The sequence below is a fragment of the Lathyrus oleraceus genome, chromosome 1 (assembly GCF_024323335.1).
Source record: "Lathyrus oleraceus cultivar Zhongwan6 chromosome 1, CAAS_Psat_ZW6_1.0, whole genome shotgun sequence".
Taxonomy (NCBI): domain Eukaryota; kingdom Viridiplantae; phylum Streptophyta; class Magnoliopsida; order Fabales; family Fabaceae; genus Lathyrus; species Lathyrus oleraceus.
The window spans coordinates 283420002-283432018 of record NC_066579.1 but is presented as its reverse complement, the minus strand read 5'-3'; the positions used below and the strand labels follow the sequence as shown (position 1 = coordinate 283432018).

The 12017-nt window shown below is 40.6% G+C and overlaps 1 non-coding gene across 1 annotated transcript; it reads left to right on the top strand.

The window, feature by feature from the left end:
• The first annotated feature begins 11168 nt into the window (after nucleotides 1–11168).
• On the top strand, nucleotides 11169–11275 carry LOC127116219 (small nucleolar RNA R71). Its single transcript, XR_007801189.1, has one exon. It is a non-coding gene; the product is annotated as a small nucleolar RNA R71 (small nucleolar RNA).
• The last annotated feature ends 742 nt before the right edge of the window (nucleotides 11276–12017 follow it).

Here is a 12017-nt window from a genome sequence, read left to right as displayed (position 1 = left end):
AGATTTTTAATAGCCCAATAGGCTTTATGTTCTAATTCTACCGGGAGGTGGCAGGATTTTCCATAAATGAGCTTAAATGGGGTTGTCCCTATGGGAGTTTTGTAAGCAGTTCGATAAGCCCATAAAGCTTCTGGTAATTTCAATGACCAGTCTTTCCTTGAGGTGGCGACTGTTTTTTCTAATATTTGTTTGATTTCTCTGTTAGACACTTCCACTTGCCCACTGGTTTGAGGGTGGTAAGGTGTCGCTACTCTATGCCTTACGCCATACTTAAACAGTAGTTTTTCGAGTACCTTGGATATGAAATGCGATCCACCATCACTGACTACTATCCTTGGGACACCAAATCTTGGAAATATTATATTCTTAAAGAGTCTAGTTACTACTCGTGTGTCGTTTGTTGGAGAAGCTATAGCTTCAATCCATTTTGATACGTAGTCAACTGCCACGAGTATGTATTTGTTACTGAAAGAGGATGGAAAAGGTCCCATGAAGCCTATCCCCCACACGTCGAAAATCTCTACTTCCAAAACGCCCTTTTGTGGCATCTCGTCACGTCTAGATATGTTTCCTGTGCGTTGACATCTATCACATTTCTTAATAGCCGCATGCACATCCTTCCATATATTTGGCCAATAAAAACCGGCTTGTAGGATTTTAGAGCAGGTCTTGGATGTACTTGCATGTCCACCATAAGGAGCGGAGTGACATTGTTGGATGATATTTTCTACCTCTTCTTCGGGTATACACCGACGGAAAATACCATCGGGGCCTCTTTTAAAGAGTAAGGGGTCATCCCAGTAATAGTGTTTTATGTCATAGAAGAATCGTTTCTTCTGCTGGTAGGATAAAGTAAGTGGAACTATTCCGGCAGCTAAATAATTGACGAGATCAGCGTACCATGGTGTAACAGATATGGCTAAGGTGGTTTCTACCTGTTTATCAACGTTATTTTCTCCCAAAGTAGCTATAAGTTTATCGTACGAGAAATCATCGTTAATTGGTGTTCTTTCCGGTTCAAGGTTCTCAAGTCTAAAGAGGTGATCTGCTACTACGTTTTCAGTTCCTTTCTTGTCTTTGATTTCCAAATCGAACTCTTGTAGCAACAGGATCCACCTTAGGAGTCTAGGTTTAGCATCTTTTTTTGTTAAGAGGTATTTGATAGCAGCGTGGTCAGTGTAAATGATTATTTTGGCTCCGACCAAGTAAGAACGAAATTTATCTAGCGCAAATACTACTGCTAGAAGTTCTTTCTCGGTCGTGGCGTAATTCATTTATGCTTCATCTAGAGTTCTACTTGCGTAATATATAACGTGAAGCTTTTTATCCTTTCGTTGTCCTAAAACAGCACCTACAGCGTAATCACTGGCATCACACATTATTTCGAATGGTTCATTCCAATCTGGTGTCGGCATTATGGGTGCGGAGATCAATGCTTGTTTAAGCGTTTGAAATGCTTCTAAACATTTATTTTCGAATATGAATTCAGCATCCTTCATCAATAGCCCGGTTAAAGGTTTAGTTATTTTAGAGAAGTCCTTAATGAATCGTCGGTAAAAACCGGCATGTCCTAAGAAGCTTCGTACTTCTCTCACAGTTTTCGGGGGTTGAAGATTTTCGATTACCTCTATTTTGGCTTTGTCTACTTCAATTCCTCTGTTCGAGATGATGTCTCCTAAAACAATTCCTTCTTGTACCATAAAGTGGCATTTTTCCCAATTAAGTACTAGGTTTACTTTTACACATCGCTCTAGAACTCTTTCTAGGTTTTCAAGGCATTCTTCAAAGCTTTGTCCGCATACGGAAAAGTCATCCATAAATACTTCCATGATGTTTTTGAGAAAATCGGCGAATATTGCCATCATGCACCTTTGGAAGGTTGCAGGAGCATTACACAAGCCAAACGGCATTCGTCTATAAGCGAAGGTACCAAAAGGACACGTGAACGTTGTCTTTTCTTGGTCATTAGGATGAATTGGTATTTGAAAGAAGCCTGAGTAACCGTCTAGATAGCAGAAATGAGAATGTTTTGCTAATCGTTCTAACATCTGGTCAATGAATGGTAAAGGGAAATGATCTTTTCGGGTTGCTTTGTTTAGTTTCCTATAGTCAACGCAGATTCTCCATCCCGATTCGATTCGTTTGGTTATAGTTTCTCCTTTTTCATTTTCAATAACTGTTATACCTCCTTTCTTTGGTACTACGTGTACAGGACTAACCCATTTGCTATCAGATATAGGATATATGATACCTGCCTCTAATAACTTGGTTATTTCCTTCTTCACTACCTCACTCAGGATCGGGTTTAGTCTCCTCTGGTGTTCCCTAGAAGTTTTACAGTCTTCTTCTAGCATGATGCGGTGCATACAAATAGAAGGACTTATTCCTTTAAGATCGGTGATGTTGTATCCTAGTGCGATTGGATATTTTCTTAAGATATGCAGGAGTTTTTCTGTTTCGAGTCTTCCTAAGTCTGCATTAACTATCACCGGTCGTTCAAGTTCTAAGTCTAGGAATTCATATCTCATATTTTTGGGAAGTGTTTTCAGGTCTAGGGTTGGTTTCTTAAGGCATTGCGTAGGGTCCGGTGTTATTGCTAAACATTGGTTAAGTTTGTCTTCTGCAAGATAGTTAGATGATTTGTCTTTTTCTAACTATGTTTCTTTTATGCATTCATCGATGATATCCATGAAGTAACATGTATCTTCTATTGCAGGTGCTTTCAAAAATTGGGAAAGAATGAACTCAATTTTCTCTTCTCCTACTTCGAAAGTGAGTCGTCCTCGTTTTACGTCTATGATCGCACCGGCAGTTGCTAAGAACGGTCTTCCAGTATAATGGGTGTAACTTCATCTTCTCTAATGTCCATAATTATAAAATCAGTTGGAATGTAGAATTGACCTATGCGCACGGGAACGTTTTCAAGAATTCCTACAGGATATCTAACAGAACGATCTACTAGTTGCACAAACATTTTAGTTGGTCTTAATTCTCCCATTTCCAGTTTCTTGCATATGGATAAAGGCATAACACTAATACCAACTCCTAAATCGCATAAGGCTTTGTCGATGACAAATTTTCCTATGTGATAGGGTATAGAGAAACTACCCGGATCTTTGAGTTTAGGAGGCATATTCTGGATTATAGCGCTACATTCAGCAGTGAGTGTAACGGTTTCGCTATCTTCAAGTTTCCTTTTATTAGAAAGAATTTCTTTTAAGAACTTGGCATATGAGGGCATCTGCGTAATAACTTCTGTAAACGGAATTGTGACGTTTAATTGTTTCAGTAGGTCAACAAATTTTTTAAATTGGCCCGCATCTTTGGTTTTAATAAGCCTTTGAGGGTAAGGGATAGGTGGTTTATAAGGTGGTGGAGGTACATAAGGTTCCTTCTTTTCTACGGTTTCCTTATTACTCTCTTCCTTTTCCTTAGTTTTATTTTCTTCCTCAGTTGACTTTTTAGAGTTTTGGTTTTCTATCCTTGGGTCAGACGGTCCTTCCACTTCCGTTCCACATCTTAGTATGATTGCATGAGCGTGGCTTCTCGGGTTAGGTTGGGGCTGTCCAGGAAATGTACCAGTTGGGGCAGCAGTAGGCGCTTGTTGTTGAGCTACTTGTGATATTTGCGTTTCCAGCATTTTGTTATGGGTAGCCAGGGCATCTACTTTACTTGCTAGTTGTTTAATTTGTTCGCCAGTGTGTACATTCTGGTTTAAGAAATCTTTATTGGTTTGCTGTTGAGAAGCTATAAAGTTTTCCATCATGATTTCCAAGTTGGATTTCCTAGGGGCGTTATTGTTAGGTGTAGATGGGGTCGGCTTTTGATATCCCGGAGGTATAGCTGGGGCTTGATTCGGAGATTGTCCAGGTGCGTATAAAGAATTATTACTCTTATATGAAAAATTTGGATGATTCTTCCAATTTGAGTTATAGGTATGCGAGTAGGGGCTTCCTTGACAATAGTTTACTTGCTCTGCTTGGATTCCTGTTAGGAGTTGACAATCTGCAGGAGTGTGACCTTGGATTCCACAGACTTCGCAATTCTGAGTTAGGGCAACCACGGTGGCTGGAGGTGATACATTTAAACTTTCAATTTTCTGGACCAGAGCATCCACTTTTGCGTTAACATGATCAAGGTTACTTATCTCGTACATGCCAGTTTTAGTTTGAGGTTTTTCTACCATTATTCGTTCGCTTCCCCACTGATAGTGGTTTTGGGCCATGCTTTCGATAAGTTGGTAAGCATCAGCATAAGGTTTGTTCATTAGTGCACCACCTGCGGCGGTGTTAGATACCCAAAAGTGCTTATTTGAGCCATCAATTAAGGGTATCTTTCACTCTATTTCCTTGCTAAAATTGTCAAAACCACAATTGTTTTACATGAAATGCATTACATTGATAAACAAGCTTGGTGCCTTTGATTTGTGTGTTATTGTGCAGGAAAAAGGCATGAACTAATTGAAAATGAAGACACAAGAAAATTGGCAAAGGAACCAATGAATACAAGCATTCATCAACCTGCTCGCTAGGCGAGCTCCAAGCGAAAAGCTCCAGTAAATTGTCAATAAATTCGCCAGGCGAGCTGCTGGCGAAGGTGGTGGCGAGTTCGTTCTGTTTTGGTGAAAAGCGCAGCCAACACTCACTCGCTAGGCGAAGCTCTAGCGAGTCCCCAACGAGCATTCCAGTAGCAAAACCTCTCAACCTCACTGGGGCGAAGGTTGGAGCGTGTCCTTCGCTAGGCGAAGGTTTGTTCGCTAGGCGAACATGACAGTTCAACAGACCCTGTTTTCTCTGGGCGCAGGTGCCTTTGGTGCCACAATTAGACCCTCGCTAGGCGAGCCTTTCTGCTCGCCTAGCGAGCATGACAGCCCAGTACTACTCTATAAGTAGCAAGTGCCACTTTTGAGCACCATACCTTAGTTTTACTTTATTTTTCCAGCTTTTGCTCTAGAGATATTTTTGACCTAGTTTTCATTTCTCTTCATCTTGTAACCATCTTCTACAAAAAGAAGGTGGATTCCCATCCAATCTCGATTATCCAACTTGGATGTTGATCAACCTTCTTCCGAAACTTGCCGACCAAGCTACCATGAAAATGAGTAGCTAAGTCATCCATTTGCCAAGGTTAGATGTAGGTGATTACTAGCTTTGCGTGTAAATGTAAGGATCTTCATATGTAAACTCTTTAATGGTGAATATATGATGAAAACTTTGTTTCTATTTAAAACTCTTTGTGTTGGTTTATGATCGAGAGATGTTTACCAACTCTTGACCTAGGTTTTCATCCAATCTTGTTTATTAGCTAGAGATAGTAATGAATGATTTTGTTCACCATAAGGTTGAACCAAAAAGTTGTCATTTTGATAGATTGTGTTCGAGAGAAACAATGGATCAAAATGGGAAAACTCACAATGTGTGTTCGAGAGAAACATATTGGGAGGACTTTGTGAAATGATTTATCATCTAAAGGAGTTTATACGATTGTTGACCGAACAAATACATGCAAAGTAATCATTGAACCCTAACTTTGACAATATTTCTCATTTATTCAAAACATAACTTTTACCGCAATTTAATACCTTTTTATGCAAGATAACATGACAACCAATCAAAACCCTATTGTTACTTGAGCTAGAATTAATACAACCATCGAACGGCGGTGATATCTTACAACCCCTGTGGATACGATAACAAAAACCCGACACGTAAATTTACAACTAACAAAATGGCGCCGTTGCCGGGGATTGTAAATTGATATTGCGAGCATCGCAATGGTTGTTTAAGTTTTAGCTTGTGAATTTTTGACTTGTGCTTGTAATTTGTTTGGTTTAGTGTGCAGCTTACGTTTTATGCGAGGGCAAATCCCTGTGGACGAACTTCTTTTTGATCCTGAGATCGAGAGAACCGCAAGGAGGCTCAATAGCAAAACGAGACGTAGGAGGCAACAGGCTAGACAACGCCAAGAGCAAGGAGAAAGTTCTTCAGCCACAAATCCACCACCATTCATACCAAACATGGAGCCACGACCACCACCACCTATTTCTACTCCATGCATCAATAGTCCAAGGAACACCGCTCAGTTTGCCAACCACACCGGAAGGCAAGCTGAGATGAAAACGGGAACTCTAAATCTATTATATGGAAGTCCATTCACCGGAATGGACCATGAAGACCCATTTGCTTTTCTCACAAAATTTTATGAGATAGCATTGGCTGCCGGAGTGGATCAGGCTCAGGAGCTTCCGTTGTTCAGACGATTATTTCCCCACGCTTTGCTCGGTAAAGCAAAGGATTGGTACCTAGATCAAACACCAGCCGTAATGACAGACTGGAACGTGTTAGAAGAGAAATTCATAGAAAGATTCTTCTCCCATAACCGATTCATGGAATCCAAGACGGCCATCTCGGTGTTTTCACAAGGAACCAGTGAATCTTTGAATGAAGCGTGGGAAAGATTCAAGTCCATGCTTCGGAAATGTAAAGGGCATGGATTTGATGAAATGACTCAAATCCATATCTTCAGAAATGGACTTCAACCAAACTGCAAAACGTTGTTGGATGCTACCTCGGGTGGCTCTTTATTGTCAAAAAGTGCCGAAGAAGCCACGAACATTATAAATCGAATGGCTTTGAATGATCTTCAGAGTCAAAGTCGAGGAAATTCTTTGAAGAAGGCGGGAGTGCTTGAGCTAGGGACGAACGATGTCATCCTTGCCCAAAACAAGCTCATCTCACAACAAGTGGAACTCTTAACGCAACAAATCAAAGAGTTAAGAGAACCGTCAAAAGCTAAACAAATAGCTTGTTGTGAACTTTGTAAAGGTGAACATGACACCGGATTTTGTCCACCTCCCGGTTTTGACGAAGTAAGCTACATGGCCAATCAACGGGACTATCAATCGAGACAACAACAACAACAACAACAACCTTATCAATCGCACCCTCAAAATCAACAACAACAATTCCAAGGGAACCAAGGGTTCCAACCTAGAAGCAACTATTATCATAACCAAGGTTATGGAGGTGGTTCTTCTAGCCGTCAAAACCCTCCCCAAAATCCTTATCAACCTCAACCTCAACAACCGCCGGTCGTAACTTCTAAATTGGAAGAGACATTGACGCAATTCATGCAAATGTCAATGGCTAACCAAAAGAGCAATGACGCGGCCATAAAAAATCTCGAGACTCAAGTTGGGCAACTTGCTAAGCAACTCGCGGAACAACAAACCGGTCCTTCCTTTTCGGCAAACACGCAAACAAATCCTAATGGATCATGACGAGAAGTGGGAGGGAGTTGGGTAGTGAGAATGAAAAAAGAGTTGAGAGTGAACAAAGAGAGAAAGAGAAAGAAATTGAGGAGGGAATATTGGAGGAAAATGTTGATGGTGAAGTAGGAGAGTGGAGTGAGGGAGAAGAAGTTGAAAAGAATAAAAATAATGGTGAAGTTGAAAAAGAAAAAGGTGTGGAGATGGGGAAAAATACAAGTGATGAGGTAATAAGGGAGGTAGTGAAAAAACCTAGATGGAAGAGTGCTAGAATTGCAAAGGGAAAGGAGGTAGTGAGCGCTACTCCTATCCAAAACCTTCCTTATCCTCATGCTCCTTCCAAAAGGGAGAATGAACGGCATTACGCCCGATTCATGGATATTTTTAAACAGTTGCAAATCAACATTCCGTTTGCCGAAGCCTTGGAACAAATGCCCAAGTATGCCAAATTCATGAAGGACATACTGACCAAAAAGCGGAGGTATACGGAACCGGAGACCATCGTCCTTGATGCGAGCTGTAGTGCCATTATTCAAAGGACGCTTCCTAAGAAAGAGGTTGATCCGGGAAGAGTTACATTGCCGGTTAAAATTGGTGACGTTTATGTCGGGAAAGGACTTATTGACTTGGGGTCGAGCATTAATCTTATACCTTTGTCAATTATCAAGAGGCTTGGCAACATTGAGATTAAGTCCATCCGAATGACGTTGCAATTGGCGGATAAGTCGACGACCCATCCTCATGGCGTAGCCCAAGATGTTTTGGTGAAGGTCGACAAATTCTTTTTCCCGGTTGATTTTATTGTTATTGATATGGAGGAAGATGATGATGCTCCGCTCATCTTGGGCCGACCGTTCATGAAGACCGCGCGAATGATGATAGATGTTGATGACGGTTTAATGAAGGTGAGAGTTCAAAATGAGGAAGTGACATTCGATCTATTCGAGGCAATGAAGCATTCAAAAGATAGAAATGATAGCTTCCGCATCGATGTGATCGAAGACGCTATTATGGAGGTTTCAAAGCATATTCATGAGATATCTCCTATGGAGTTAGCTCTTGACAACTCATTGGAGGTTTTCACTGTTGAAGAAGAGCTAGCTCTTGAGGAATGCTTAAAGGAACTTGATAGTTTAGACGACCTACAACCATGGGAAGTAGAGGAGGAAAACTTGAAAAAGGAGGTTATTGACGAAAAAGCGCCAATTGAATTGAAAGTGCTACCCTCTACTTTGAAATATGTGTTCCTAGATGAGACCGAGGCAAAGCCGGTCATCATAAGCAACCTTTTGACAAACGAAGAAGAAGTCCGTCTAATCGTTATGCTAAAAACAAATCAAGACGCCATGGGTTGGACTCTTTCCGATCTAAAAGGAATTAGTCCATCCTATTGTATGCACAAGATTTTGATGGAGGAAGATTTTAAGCCGGTGGCTCAACCACAACGCCGCTTAAATCCTACGATGAAGGAGGTTGTAAGAAAGGAAGTGGTGCTCATGCTTTGATGACGCGTGAGCAGTTTCTGCTTAACGCCAACTGGCCTGTGGACACGCCAGTGTATAGTGAGGGGGTGGGCGCTGACGCTGATGCTGATGACGATGATGATGATGATGATGTTGATGATGAGGCTACCGGTTCTGATGCCGGTAGCGAGGAGGAGTCCTGAGCCCTTAGAGGGTTAAGTTTTTGTACTTTTTAGTTTTTTTTATGTTTATTTCTATTTGTATTTTTGGATTTTGTATCTTGACTTTGGTGTTGTACTATTGGGGTGTTTTGTCCCCCATGAACAAATTTATATTTTCAGTTAATGTTATTTATTTATGTTTTTAATTTTGTTTGTTTAATAAATTTTTGGGTGATTAAGTGGCAAACCTTATGAAGGTTTCAAATAAGAAACAAATGAAACAAAGTCGAGATGTGTGATTAATACTGTGAATGTCTCTTTTGCATCGGCACTTTTGTTTCAATGTCCTTAGAAATGACCCTTGTTTGTTAACCTAACCAAGCTTCAACCGAAAAGCCCTTAGTGATCTTTATGCTTCCACAGTACCATTTATAATTGTTAGACATTGTATGAATCTATTTGATTTCTTCATTGTTTGTTAGAGAGTGAGATTATTCCCGCGGTTGCAAACGCGTAAAATCTTCATTCCTTATTCGAAGAGGAGAGATAGGATGATTCATTCAGAATAGTATTGTTGTAGATAGATAAATATTTTGCATTGCTATTTAAGTTTTAGTTCTTGTGTATTATTTTATTCGAACCGTTGGAAACTTGTATATGCTGATTTTGCTTGTGTTTGAGCCGTTTATCCAACTTCGGAGAAACCATTTTCTTAAAGCAAATCCTCTTGTCCTTCAAGAGGCATACTTTGCTTGAGGACAAGCAAGAATCTAGTTGGGGAGAGTTGTTAGATACCCAAAAGTGCTTATTTGAGCCATCAATTAAGGGTATCTATCACTCTATTTCCTTGCTAAAATTGTCAAAACCATAATTGTTTTACATGAAATGCATTACATTGATAAACAAGCTTGGTGCCTTTGATTTGTGTGTTATTGTGCAGGAAAAAGGCATGAACTAATTGAAAATGAAGACACAAGAAAATTGGCAAAGGAACCAATGAATACAAGCATTCATCAACCTGCTCGCTAGGCGAGCTCCAAGCGAAAAGCTCCAGTAAATTGTCAATAAATTCGCCAGGCGAGCTGCTGGCGAAGGTGGTGGCGAGTTCGTTCTGTTTTGATGAAAAGCGCAGCCAGCACTTACTCACTAGGCGAAGCTCTAGTGAGTCCCCAGCGAGCATTCCAGTGGCAAAACCTCTCAACCTCGCTGGGGCGAAGGTTGGAGCGTGTCCTTCGCTAGGCGAACATGACAGTTCAACAGACCCTGTTTTCTCTGGGCGCAGGTGCCTTTGGTGCCACAATTAGACCCTCGCTAGGCGAGCCTTTCTGCTCGCCTAGCGAGCATGACAGCCCAGTACTACTCTATAAGTAGCAAGTGCCACTTTTGAGCACCATACCTTAGTTTTACTTTATTTTTCCAGCTTTAGCTCTAGAGTTATTTTTGACCTAGTTTTCATTTCTCTTCATCTTGTAACCATCTTCTACAAAAATAAGGTGGATTCCCATCCAATCTCGATTATCCGACTTGGATGTTGATCAACCTTCTTCCGAAACTTGCCGACCAAGCTACCATGAAAATGAGTAGCTAAGTCATCCATTTGCCAAGGTTAGATGTAGGTGATTACTAGCTTTGCGTGTAAATGTAAGGATCTTCATATGTAAACTCTTTAATGGTGAATATATGATGAAAACTTTGTTTCTATTTAAAACTCTTTGTGTTGGTTTATGATCGAGAGATGTTTACCAACTCTTGACCTAGGTTTTCATCCAATCTTGTTTATTAGCTAGAGATAGTAATGAATGATTTTGTTCACCATAAGGTTGAACCAAAAAGTTGTCATTTTGATAGATTGTGTTCGAGAGAAACAATGGATCAAAATGGGAAAACTCACAATGTGTGTCCGAGAGAAACATATTGGGAGGACTTTGTGAAATGATTTATCATCTAAAGGAGTTTATACGATTGTTGACCGAACAAATACATGCAAAGTAATCATTGAACCCTAACTTTGACAATATTTCTCATTTATTCAAAACATAACTTTTACCGCAATTTAATACCTTTTTATGCAAGATAACGTGACAACCAATCAAAACCCTATTGTTACTTGAGCTAGAATTAATACAACCATCGAACAGCGGTGATATCTTACAATCCCTGTGGATACGATAACAAAAACCCGACACGTAAATTTACAACTAACAGGCGGCGTCTATTATTAACCTCGTGTTGTACAAGAGACCGTTATAGAAGGTATGAATTATTAACCAGTCCTCTAAACCATGGTGTGGACAAAGTCTCATCATGTCTTTGTATCTTTCCCATGCTTCGAAAAGAGACTCATTATCTTTCTCTTTAAATCCATTTATCTGGGCTCTTAACATAGCTGTTTTGCTCGGCGGAAAATATCGGGCAAGAAAGACTTTCTTTAACTCGTTCCATGTGGTGACTGAGTTGGAAGGAAGAGACTGGAGCCATCTTCTAGCGCTATCTCTTAACGAGAAAGGAAAAAGATGAAGTCGAATTGCCTCTGAAGTGACACCGTTAGCTTTAACAGTATCAGCGTATTGAACAAATACGGATAAATGAAGGTTTGGATCCCCGGTAGGATTTCCAGAGAATTGGTTATGTTGTACTGCCTGCAACAGTGAAGGTTTAAGTTCGAAGTTGTTTGCTTCGATTGCGGGTGGAGCAATGCTCGAATGCGGCTCATCTTGCGATGGAGCGGCGTAATCTCGAAGAGCACGAGCTGGTTCTGCCATCTCGGGTATCGGCGAAGGAAGAAGATTTTTGAGATCAGGAAGTTCGACAGGATGGAGATTGTTCGCAGCACGGTATTCCCGAATTCGTCATAAGACTCGGAGATATAGTTCGATATCGTTGACTCGTAAGTAGAACGGCTCGCCTTGTGAGCGAGTATGTGGCATACAAATCAACGAAAGAAAGAAAAGAAAAGAAAAATAAGCCTTAGTCTCTACAGCGTAACAGAAGAGTTAGGATATCGACTAAATAAAAGTCCCCGGCAACGGCGCCAGAAACTTGATCGCGACTTAATGAGTCGAATTTGGGGTACAAACTGCAAGTGCACAGTTCTATCGCGTAGTTTTAAAAGATATCGATCCCACA